This window comes from Camelus bactrianus, chromosome 18 (genome assembly GCF_048773025.1).
Source record: "Camelus bactrianus isolate YW-2024 breed Bactrian camel chromosome 18, ASM4877302v1, whole genome shotgun sequence".
Taxonomy (NCBI): domain Eukaryota; kingdom Metazoa; phylum Chordata; class Mammalia; order Artiodactyla; family Camelidae; genus Camelus; species Camelus bactrianus.
This window is the reverse complement of record NC_133556.1, coordinates 36,831,111-36,843,841: the sequence shown is the minus strand read 5'-3', so window position 1 is coordinate 36,843,841 and position 12,731 is coordinate 36,831,111.

Genomic DNA, 12,731 nt, shown 5'->3' with positions numbered 1-12,731 from the left:
CCTGGCATCTTCTGTGTATCTTGGAGGGCAGTGTGAGTGGTGAGAAAACTCTCTAGGTTGTGAAAATAAGACATATTTCCTAGTCTCTGAAATAGAAAAAGTCACAGAGGTTTTAGTCCATGAAATTCTGGGTCATTGTTCACAGGGAGGTTCCGCTCCTGGGCTCTCACACTCTGCTGTGGCCAAAAGCAGGAGGAGCGGGAGCACGCAGCTCGCCCAGGGCACAAAAAGCCTCAGAAGCCCGGCTATGGTCAACGTGGCAGCTCTTACCAGGTGTGGGATCTTGGCGTTCTGGTCCCTCACTGCCTGCAGCTTAGCTCGAACAATCTGAATGATGTCATTCAAATGTTCATTCACCTTCTCAATGGTTTTCAAGTTCTCCTTCAATGAAACATTGAATTAGTAACAATTACTCATTACTTTCATTTCTGTTTTCAGAATGTAATCTAACAAGAGAAGAGGTTCGTACCTTAAACTTCAGTGCTTTCTCAGAGCGCATCTTCTTTTGCCTGATGGTCTCCTCTAAGCATTTCTTTACGTTGTTGGTCTATGCAAAAATGTAATGAAGGAAACAGAATTACAAATACTAATTACACTGCTAGCTGAACCTATCTTGTGTGTGGCCCCTTCCACTAATACAAAAAGTGGTGTTTTACATCTACGACACTTGCTTTGTTTATTTTTTTACTGATATATAGTCAGTTACAATGTGTCAATTTTCTGGTGTACAGCATGTTTCATTCATATATATATATACACCTATGTTTGTCTTCACATTCTTTTTCATTATAGATTACAAGATATCAAGTAGAGTTCCCTGTGCTCTACAGAAGAAATTTGATTTTTGGGGTTTTTTTGGTTTGTTTTTTTGTTTTTGTTTTTTTTTTTCTAGACACTTGCTTTGAACCTAGACCTCTTATGGAACACATGGAACAGGACAGTAGGATGAAGGAAAAGAGAACCAAATAACTGAACTACCAGAGGGGGGAGGAACTGAAGGTGAAATCACACACACACAAAAAAAAAAATAGCAAAAAGACAAGGATACCTTCTGCACCCAAGCAGATATATTTTCTGCAAGTTCTCTGTTTTCATTCTCCAAATTCTTGCTCTGCTCAGTCATCTGCTTTAAAGTAACTAAAAGGAGATGAAGCAATTTCTCATATTGGCAAGAAAACCCAGTAGAATAGAATTATCATGATTTATTAGCAGTAGAGACATATCTGGCTGGCACTATGAGTATAATTAACTTTTTAGCTTTACTACTGTGCCTAAAGGAAGCAAATCTTAGTGGCATTCTAAATGTGAGATCATTGAGATTCCTAGTTTAATTTTTTTCAAAGATGCAGAAGCACAATAAAAAGTCTTCACCTAAATTCTCTCCCAGCTATAAGCACCATTCTTAGAAAATTCAATCATTCAAATACTTCTGACATGACCAGAGATGAAAAAGAAAAACCAAGCATCCTGTCCCCTTAACATTCTCTCCTCCAATTACTAAGGTAAATAAACATGCCCCTGCTTAAAAAAAAATAGAACCCTTATCCCACGCAGGTTCACCCCACAGCCAGGCCCTATCTGCAGCACCACAGAAGGCAAGTTCAAAACGTCGCCTGCCTGGGCCTGCACAGGCCTCCAGTGTCTTCCTGCTGCCTGGAAGATCGTCTTTCATGAAAACCATGTTGGGGGCCCTGAAGTACAAGGTCGCTGGAATTAAACACTTTGGTACCATGTGGGCTTCCCCACCTAGTCACTGGAGGACCTGGATAATACACAGGCCCTAAATGACAAACTTTTCTATCGCCAGAATGAGAATGTTACAATCACTGCTTCAGGAAAGCAGCACATGTAAAACAGCCAGTCACAGGCGACTCCACGTGTGAAGCTCTAGAACGCAGCCCTCAGAACCAGACTCCTTTCTCAGGCATCTAAGTCCCTCATCTGACCACACAGTGCAAACGCGTCTTCTCTCTGCCCAGGGGGGCCCCTCTGATGCTGAGATCCCTCTTCTCAGCACCAGCCCTTCTGCATCAACTGTCACCAACAGCAGCCCTTGAGGGCCTACTGAGCGCCGGGCAGCCACCCTGCCCACCACGCACAGCCCCACTCGGTCAGCAGAGTGTGAAGCCTGCATAGAAAGCATCATCCTCAGGCTGAATCACTTCCATTAAGTCCCCACTGCCATGAATGGTTCCCTTCACTTCTGAGTCACAGCCCATGGTTTCCCCTCTGCTGTGACACACACTGCCTGGCTACATATGCATCCCTCCCTCAGCCTGGAGAGTCCTGACAGGCTCAAGTAGTGTTTCAGCATCTTTACTTTTCACCAAGAACCAGCTCATATTAGGGACACACTCCGAATATTAGACTCTTCTCATCACCTGCTCCCTCAAGGTTGTTATGCAAAATTAAACTCATCCTAGTCTCCCTACTCCTGTGACCCTCCTGGCCTCTTAGCTCAATAGATGCCAACTTCCTCTACGATGTCATTTAGACACCATCGCAGGAGTAAAATTTTCAAGAGTTGAGAAGTCAGTTAGACATCAGAAGTCATGGTGTTTACTCTTAGTTGAATTAAAATCCACATCAAATCCTGGTATTGAGAAAATATTACAAAGGAAACTAAACCCTAATATCTTACCTTGACACACTGGAGGCTTTACCTAGGAGAGGAAGAAACATTAAATTTGAAGTCAAAACATATAATTAGTAAATCTATAATTTCTAATAAACTATCAAAACAGTAATCCATTGAAATCACAATTATCACTTTGGTTCAGCATAACAATTAATATAATTAAAAATCAGGAAAAATCAGAATTTCCTACTTAAGGCATGATCTTTCACTCACCATTTCTGATAGCACAATGGTAAATAACTTATTTTAGAACAAAAGATCTGCTTACATTCTATTAAATAAACATCACTCTATTCAATTTTCATAATGCATACTCATATTTAACAACACTGAACTATATTATTTTCATGATATGTTGTTGTAATGCATCATTTATCTAATTTTTTTTTTTTTTTTGTCAAACCAAACATCCACACTTAAGTCCAGAACCGGGATTGTTGTGTAACCTTCAAAAGAGAGAGAGAGACAGAGAGGAGAAAACTAAAAGAAAAATAAAGGCAAAATCTTTATACTAAGATTAAGATGCACCCCTTTCATTCAATGAAAGGTTTTCTGAAATCTTATACAGTGTTGACTGTTGAATTGATAAGCAATTGTAACATATGAGGTCGTAAGATCTGTCAAGACCACTAAAAACAAATGGACATCAGATGAGACATCAGATGAGAATGAAAGTGAGCAATGGCTGTAGTAAAAGCACACGCAGCAGCAGGACGGACAGCGACCATTTTCAAGAAGTGAACGTGCTTCTTGACTCAGACACAAGTCATCATCTGAGGAGTAATAACTCAGTAAAACCCAGGCAGGACTCCACTGTAATACCATGTAGACACATTTCCCTGACCCTTAACACATATTTTCTTCATTCAAAACTTTAAGTGATGATCAGAGACTGAGGCCAGCCCCTAACCTTGCCAAGATATTGGAGCATCATCACAGTGTCGAAGCTCCAGTGGCAATAATGTGGCAATAGAAGAATGCATACATGGAGGGCAAACAGAAAAACACAGATGTTCCCTTAACTTCACACTTGCTCAGGAACACTGAGCTTCCCTGTCCCCTGTCACCCAACACACAGGCAGGGGCAGGTGGAGAGATAGATGGGCTCACCAAATACTTAACCTTCCTGTTTTGTTATTGAAGAGAAGATTTTATGAATTGCCATTGTCTCATTGAGAATATACTGTTGTCTTGCTCAATGAGTTCTTACTATAAAGATTTGGCAACAAATTTCCATTTCAAAACTAATTTCTGTTCAAGTTAGTAATCTAAAAGGAAACAAAGAAAAGACTCCTGGATTCTGGCCCAGGCAGGCAAATAAAATGTCCAGTGACTATAAAAATTCCTGTTAGGTGTGATTAAAAGGACACTGTCAGGTACTTTAGTAATACTCACAGAACGGATGGTCCTCCAGACAAACAAGAGGAAACTGGAAACATCCCAGGCGACAACAAGAAGAAGAAGCTTCCACAGAAGTTCATAAACATCAGACCCAGGATGGATAAGGAGAATCAGAGTGTGGAGGATCTGAAAAGATATTGGAGATAATGAGGAACCTCAAAGACATTAGCAGTGTATCTGTCACAGGGAATCATCTTTAGAAACCCTCAACCACATCCTCAAATAGCTCCACCGAGAGGTGAGAAGGGACACGAGTTCAAAGGAGCTCTTGGGAGTGTGGACATGTTTACTGCCTTCATTTGGTAATAGTTTCACTGCTGCACACATACGTCAAATACCTGATAAACAAAATGTTAGAGATTTGACTTTGCTGACAGGCACATTGCAAATATTTTTAAAATAGTTAACAGAACTTAACTTATGAATGTAGAAGCCAACTTGAAATTGAAAATAAACAAACACAAACCTACATGGCATGGGACACCTCCATCTTCTATTGGATGTTCATGAAGTACCTGGACAAACCCCTATGTAGTGTCCCCAAAAATACACCCAACATGTATGGGGAAAGAGCAATGAAGGTATGTGTTAAAATACAGAGAGATGTACAGAGATGTATTTCTACATTTATAGACTGGACATGAGTGAGAAAGCAGACCAGCTCTTAGAATAATGTCAAAATTACTATTCCAGCAAAAATTAATGATATATTTTAGCCCAACTATCTAAAAACCATGGAGGTTTTCTTCAATATTCAATTTGGTTCTGAACCAGAGCACGTAATGTCAGACTTCTGAAATAAAAAAGGATTTGTATAATAAGAGTTTTAATCATATTGTACAAGATTACTCAAAGAATGAAGTTATATAAAAAGAGAACTCAAAATAATCAGTACAAATAATTTACATGCATATTTCACAGTACTGTACCTACATCCATTAACAGCCACCAAGAAAATTAATTTGTATTTCTGGAATGTACAGTCACCAAAACAAAAGTCAAACACATAGTTTTGTAAAAACTAGATTTATAAGTATTATAGGAGGGAATAAATGCTCAATGTAATTTGTACTTATCTAGATAACAAGTTTCAGTCTTGTGCAAATAAAGTCTCTCTAGAAAGCAGCCTCTGAATCAGTAACACTGTCATTGTCAGCTCTCACAGTTGGGGTCAGTAAAATGTGTGCTGGTGGAAAACGTGCACCGTCTTTGCATAGCTGCCATCTGAGAGAGCAGTGGGTCTCAGCACAAAGGAGAGACACGCAGATCAAAGACACAAAAACAAACACCATCTAGTTGCTAACTGGTAAAACCCCCTCCACCGTGGGCATGCTTGTTACACACGGCACTGTCTGAGCGCTGACTTCAGCAGCTGCCTCCTACCTAGAGTCTATCCACCAGGGCCGATGGACTCAGGTTCTGTCAGCGGCCATGAGCAATGGTGGAGAAGGACAAGTTAGTTTATCCAAATGCTCAAAGATGTGGTAGGGAAAGAGGGCTGACTAACCTGTGAGAACTCAGCCTCATTCCCTTTGAGGGAAAAAATCCAAACAAAGATGACCTATAAATGCCCTACTTAGTAGGCTCAAAAGAAACATAACAGACTCTTCTTTGGGTGGAGTGTTCATGTGGCGTTGATTCTGCTTCAGTGCAAAGATTGTTCCTGACACTCGGTTTTTCCAGGTCTGTAAGAATCTGGTGGAAGCCTATCACAACAAACCCACTTAAATCCATGAGGTGTTCTCAGTCTTTCTTTTTTAGGGTGTGGAGGTGATTTTTCCTGACACAGTAAAAATTTTACAACATGTATCTGAATTTTCTTTATATTTGGACAATTCTAAGGACATGAAGGACACTTTCTGCTTTGGGAAAATCAGCATTCTTCACAAGGACACGTCACTAAAAAAAAAAAAAAGACAACTCGTCCACTTACTGGTCACATCCCTCCTGAGTATTTCCTCATTATAAACATCACAGCAGGTTGCAGCCACTGATTTTCACATCAGCTCAGTTCTCAGGGCTCCCCCATCAACCTAGCTGGACACAGAGTCCCTGGGGGCAGCCTCCAAGATGAAAAGGAAAGTGATAACTAAGAATTTGCTAGAAGTCCAATAAAAATAAAAGCAAAAATAAACAAATGGGACCTAATTAAACTTAGAAGCTTTTGCATAGCAACGGAAACCATAAGCAAAACAAAAAGACAACCTACAGAATGGGAGAAAATCTTTGCAAAAGATGAAACTGATGAGGGCTTAATTGCCAGAATATATAAACAGCTCATACAACTAAATAAGAAAAAAAAACCTCAATCCAAAAATGGGCAGAAGACCTAAACAAGCAACTGTCCAGTGGAGACATACAAATGTCTAATAGGCACATGAAAAAATGCTCATTATCACTAATTATCAGAGAAATGCAAATCAAAACTACAATGAGGTATCACCTCACACCAGTCAGAATGGCCACCATTCAAAAGTCCACAAATGACAAATGTTGGAGAGGCTGTGTAGAAAAGGGAACTCTCCTACACTGCTGGTGGGAATGCAGGTTGGTGCAGCCACTGTGCAAAACAGTTTGGAGATTCCTCAAAAGAGTAGGAATAGACTTACCATATGACCTAATAATCCCACTCCTGGGCATATGTCCAGAAGGAACCCCACTTCAAAAAGACACCTGCACCCCAATGTTCATAGCAGCACTATTTACAATAGCCAAGACATGGAAACAGCCTAAATGTCCATCAACAGATGACTGGATATAGAAGAGGTGGTATATTTATACAATGCAATACTATTCGGCCATAAAAAAACAATATAATGCCATTTGCAGCAACATGGATGTCCCTAGAGAATGTCATTCTAAGTGAAGTAAGCCAAAAAGAGAAAGAAAAATACCATGAGATTGCTCATATGTGGAATCCAAACAAAAAAAAAAGAGCATAAATACAAAACAGAAACAGACTCACAGACATAGAATACAAACTTGTGGTTGCCAAGGGGCTGGGGGGTGGGAAGGGACAGACTGGGAGTTTGAAATTTGTAGATACCAACAGGCATATGCAGAATAGATAAACAAGATTATACTGTATAGCACAGGGAAATATATACAAGATCTGGTGGTAGTTCACAGAGAAAAAAAAATTGTGATAATGAATATATGTATGTTCATATATAACTGAAAAACTGCTCTACACTAGAATTTGACACAATATTGTAAAATGACTATAACTCAATAAAAAATGTAAAAAAAAGCAGCTGTGGTATATTTCATACAATGGACTACTACTCAGCCATAAAAATGGTAAAATGATGCCATTTGCAGTAACAGGGAATGGATGGACCTGGAGAATGTCATTCTAAGTGAAGTAATCAGAAAGCAAAAGAAAAATACCATATGATATCACTTATATGTGAAATCAAAAAAAAAAAAAGACAAACTTATTTACAAAACGGAAACAGACTTACAGCATAGAAAACAAACTTATGGATACCAGAGGAGAAGGGAGTGGGAAGAGAAAAATTGGAAGTTTGAGATGCATGGATACTAATCTATATAAAGTAGACAACAACTAGTTTACACTGTACAGCACAGGGAACTCTATTTAATATCTTGTAGTAATTTATGGTAAAAAAAATATGGAAATGAATATATGTATTTTCCCATATGACTGAAGCATTCTGTTGTACACGAGAAATGGACAACATGGTAAACTGACTATACTTCAGTAAAAATATTTTAAAATTTATAGGGCTATTGAGTATTTTTGTTACATTAAAATTTCTGAAAAGAATACACTTCAAAGAAAACAAAGTTGCTGTAAGTTAACAAACCAGAAAGCACAGAGCACAGATGACATTTCCCTGTTTAACAGACCAGCACCAATCTAGTGCTGAGACCCCACTGCTCCCAGGACTGCCAGACGTCACCACCAGGAAGGGCGCACGCACAGGAGAGCGCACCGCATGGGGACGGCACCAGAACACGCACAACTTGAAGCAGGATCCTGACAAGCTTTCCAGGAGCCAGTCTCACTATGACTTCTAGTAAATAGGAGTTTCTCGCTTTTTAAAAAACTGCTTTACTGAGATATAATTCCCCCATTCCCCCATTTGAGGCATACAACTCAATGGCTTTTAGGATGTTCACACTTCCTTCTTTGATGCAATAAAGTAACTATTTCAGGTTTCATCCTGTCAACCTGCTGTTTGGTCCAAGATGTCCTGACAGGACTCAGATCTTGAGGACGCCGGTGGCCAGGGCTGCTCTAGGCTGGTCAAGAAACCTGTCCTGAGAGCCTCGGGCTTCACCAACGATGCGTTCCCATCAAGGACCCCATGAGAAAGCAGCTAGTTAACCGCAGTGTGAAAGAGCCCAGGAAAAAGGAGGACACCTGATGCCCGATGTTTACTCACATTTGAATTTTCATATCCAGTGCACCCCAGCACGTGGGACCAGAACATCCTCATCACCTCCATGTCCTGGTCCTCTCAGGGCCTTGAGGTCCCCAGGCAGGAGGAGGGGAGGGGAGGGGAGGGGAGGGGAGGGGAGGGTTGGGAAGGGGAGGGGAGGGGGTGGGGGATGGGGTGGGGAGGGAGTGTGACAGGTAGAGGGGTTGGGCACTTGAGAGGAGAAGAAGGGAGGTCACAGAAAGGATGAGGGCCAATCAAGCTCTTGAGGGGAGGAAGGAGGGTTCAGTCAGGTCAGGAGGTCAGCAGGTCAGGAAAACAAACAGCAGGCAAGCCGACTCTCAGGAGCAGCTGGAGGGGACGAGACGCCTCCCTCCAAGCCTTCTCCTGTCTGAACGCTGCCTTAGCAACGCCAGTGCTTTATGACCTCTCTTGACCAATCACCTGCCTTTGCCCCTGGCACCTCACAGTGGACATTTTGTGTCACCTCACTTTTACAATGCGCCCCGCCTAACTGATCCCCCACCACCAACTGCCAGCCAACCCTGGGTCCTCTCTGAAAACTTTTCTGACCATATGCTTTCTGGTCCTGCACAACCGATGTCCCCTGCCCTCTACTTCCGGGCTGCTCCCTCCTCCTTTTCCAAATTCCCAGGATTTCCCTTGGGCAGTGGCTGAAAAACATATTAGGTAAACAATGACAGAACCAAGAGGAATCAAATATACAGGCAGGGTGGGAGGTCCTCACTCCCCTTCGCTCAGCGCTGCACACAAAGTGCAGAGAGAACGTCCACAAGACGGAGAAGATCTTAACAGCACACCATCTTAATCACATCGCCACACCCATGTGGCCGTCCTCATCTGTAGTACACCTGTAGGTGACACATTAATTTTAAGTACATATGTTACATGCATAAAAATAAGCCCTATGATTTTTGCCAAAAATATATAAAACTATAAAAAATAATTATATATTGTCACACGCCCTACACTGCATTTGGGTGATTCACATACACCCAGGTTCAAGGAGGCAAAAACTACCCGTGTGGGACAGAAGCAAAGTTGTGCTTTGGGGCAGTACTGGCTGTGAGGGGGCCTGAGAAACACTTTTGGGGCGGTGGGAAGACTTGGTGTCTAGATATGGGGGGTGGTTGTGTTCACTCAATCAAGAAATACTGAGCATATGGGGCCTGCCAGTCTCAAGAGTCGGAGAGACCCTCGTGTCTGTCCCCGTGAAGTGGCCAACTGCTGACAGTGAGGAAGGGATGAGGTGCCTGCAGTGGCCACCAGAGTCCAGTGAGAGGGCCCCGCACTCATCCAGGCTTTGGGCCCCAGCCCTGCCAGCTGCCCCCAGGAGCCCCAATTCCAGGCAAACTCTGAGGGGGGCCGAGGGCAGCAGCTCGCTCCTAAGTCTCAGGAGCTCCCACAGTCTGCCCAGTGCTCTAAGTGAGAAAAGGGCAGGGGGGCAGTCAGTGGTTTGGGACGCTCTGCCATTGACAAAGAGGAGTTGGGTGAAAATACCTGGCTCCTTACACGTCCCTCAATCCAATCCCCCAGGAGCCCCTTAAGCCCACAGGGCCCTCCCTCCTTCCAGCTGGGGCAAGTGGCCAGCTCTGCAGCAGCTCTGGGGCCCAGGCTGGGCCAACTGGTCAAGGGCCACCAACAGGTCAAGGTATGACTGTGCTGCCCAGGAAGAGGGGGGACAGCAGTGAAGCAGTAAGTACCAGCAGGAGCAGCCTCTGTAACCGGGCTCCTCCACTGTGAGCAGGGCCGGGGCCAAAATGTGGCAGTGAGGGTGGGAGGGCTGGGAGAGGTGCGGCCCTATGGCCCTGGACAGGGCTGGACCAGAGCCCAGGGCCTGAGGGCCTGGGGGGAGAGACAGAGAGAGACTGGCAGGGAGAGAGACAGTGCATGACAGAGAGAGGTGGGAGTCAAGTCCTAGAGAGTGACAGACAGTGACAGGGGGGAACAGGGTAGGGAGAGCAGATAAAAGACAAGGCAAGAAGGAAAGAGGGAGCCAGCCCACAGTGCATGGTGGGGGACAAAGGGCCAGGGTGGCCTGACTCTGGGAAGGGGCCCAGAGTGGAGGGGGCAGAAAAGGCAGGAATCCTGGCATCACAGTCTCTCCCACGCTAAGGCTCTCACCTCCCTGGAGCTGAGCTCCCCAGGGGTCACTGTACTTGCAAAGACTGGTACGTCCCATTTTTCTTGGGACTGCTGGTACCAGCCTCTGTGTCTGTCCTTGTCGGGGCTGACATCCAGGAGAATGGGCTGCCCCTGGGGAGGAAACTCCAGAGCCTGCCCTGTGGGGAGTTGACCCCGACTCCTCACAGACCCAGTGGGGCTGCGTTTCCAACAGCACTGCTGGGCCTTCCTGGTCCCACAGCCAGGCTTCAGGTGCTATGCTGGCTCCAGGATCCCCTGGCCTAGAGGGACTGAGTCCCATCCAGGGTGAGCAGGCTTCAGGGACCCTGGGTCTTCTCCTACTGTCAACCAGAATTCCTTCCAACTCTCAGGAGTCGGGACCCCCTATAAATCAATTAACATCAGGTCAAAGGTATTGAGGTCTCAAACTAAGCAATAAAATGTGCCATCTGACCAAATTCAAAGTGCAGTGTTCCAACTACACAACATTCTCAATAATCCATTTTATGGATGAGAAGACAGAAGGGATGTGAATCACCTAAGGGTCTCGGGGCTGGAAAGCACTGTAACTTTACCCTGAACCAAGGTCTACCTTGGAAAGGGATCCACCTGGAGCCCATCCTGTGACCTGCTCCCTGAGGTTCTGAGGAAGACTGTTGGCTTTTCCTTGGGAAATTCCTCTTGCAATGACATTAAGTCATGCATCAGTCAGGACAAACGGTGAGGATGTGTTCACGAGGGATCCTGACTCTTAACAGCAAGTCAACTTTGTCTCAGGAAATGGGTCTTCTATCATTAATTCAGGCACCAAGGTAAATAAGAGTAAAAACATAAAATCCATTATACATGTGAGTATTTAATTTAAAATATAAATAACTTAATGAACTATATAAATGGGTGCACTGCATTGGTCCATGACAAACAGGACATTACGTACATTCATTACAATGAAGTGCTGTCATGGGTGGGGATGTGGTGACAAGAGCAGGGTCATTTTTAGCAGGGAAGGGGGTCCTACAGCTCTCAGTACAGGGTGGGTAAGTTCACAGTGCTTCTCCTCATGACCAAACTCTCAACACACACACACATGCAAACAAACATCACACACATGCACACACACACACACACAAAGGCAAATAAATGCACATAGATCCTAAAATGACCATCTTACCTTCTGATCAGAAAAAAAGACAAAGATATGTGCTCACACCACCTAACAACACACTGACCACACACACAGTCCCATAATAACTTCTTAATACTTCAGTTCTATGAGCCTCTGAAGTTCCCCTCACTTGTGCTCACCATCATCTAACAGAAAGAAATCATAAACAATACTTCAAGTCTGATTCATTACAGTTCTTCTAGGAACTTATATTATTGCAAGTGTCAGAAGAATATACAATTCACAATTTCAGATGGAATTTTTGGCTCAGTAGTTTTCATGGTTAAATGCTTCCACTGACTACACAAAATTATTGGCTCTACTTTTCTTGTTCTGTGCTTTCTATGTCAACTAAAATTTCCCTATACATCTATTTTGGATTTCAGTCAGTGGCCTGATAGTGCATTTTGTAGGTAAGGTAAAGTGTGATTTTGTTCCTATAGATCGCTATCTATCGATGAGCATTTTATTCTTTTAGTATTAAGTAGAACAACTGACTTCCAATCTACAGCTTTTCCTGTAACTGGAGAAACAATAAAGCTTATACTGACGTCACTCACCAATACACTACCAGACTCACAGCTTGTCCTGACCTCACTCTGACCTCCTCTAGTAAGTGTCCAGAAAAATCAAGCCCACACACGTGTGGATGTGACTCTGTAGGACCAGCAAGCCCACCTTCTCCATTTACTTAACTCTCAGTTGTCACTACTTTCCTATTATTTTACCTAAAAGTTGCCCTCCTCCTACCCTTACCCTGAGCATCTCAAGAGTAACCTAAAAACTAAACTCTTCACATGGCACAAACTGTAATCGCATTACTAGTAGCCATAAGGTTAGCCTATGAATGAATTTAAAAGGATTAGAATGAACATATGATAATTACTTTAAACAAAAACATTTTGACTCATAAAACTATAATTAACTTCATAATTATCAAATGGCACTAGTCTACATTACTATCCCTTTTGCATTT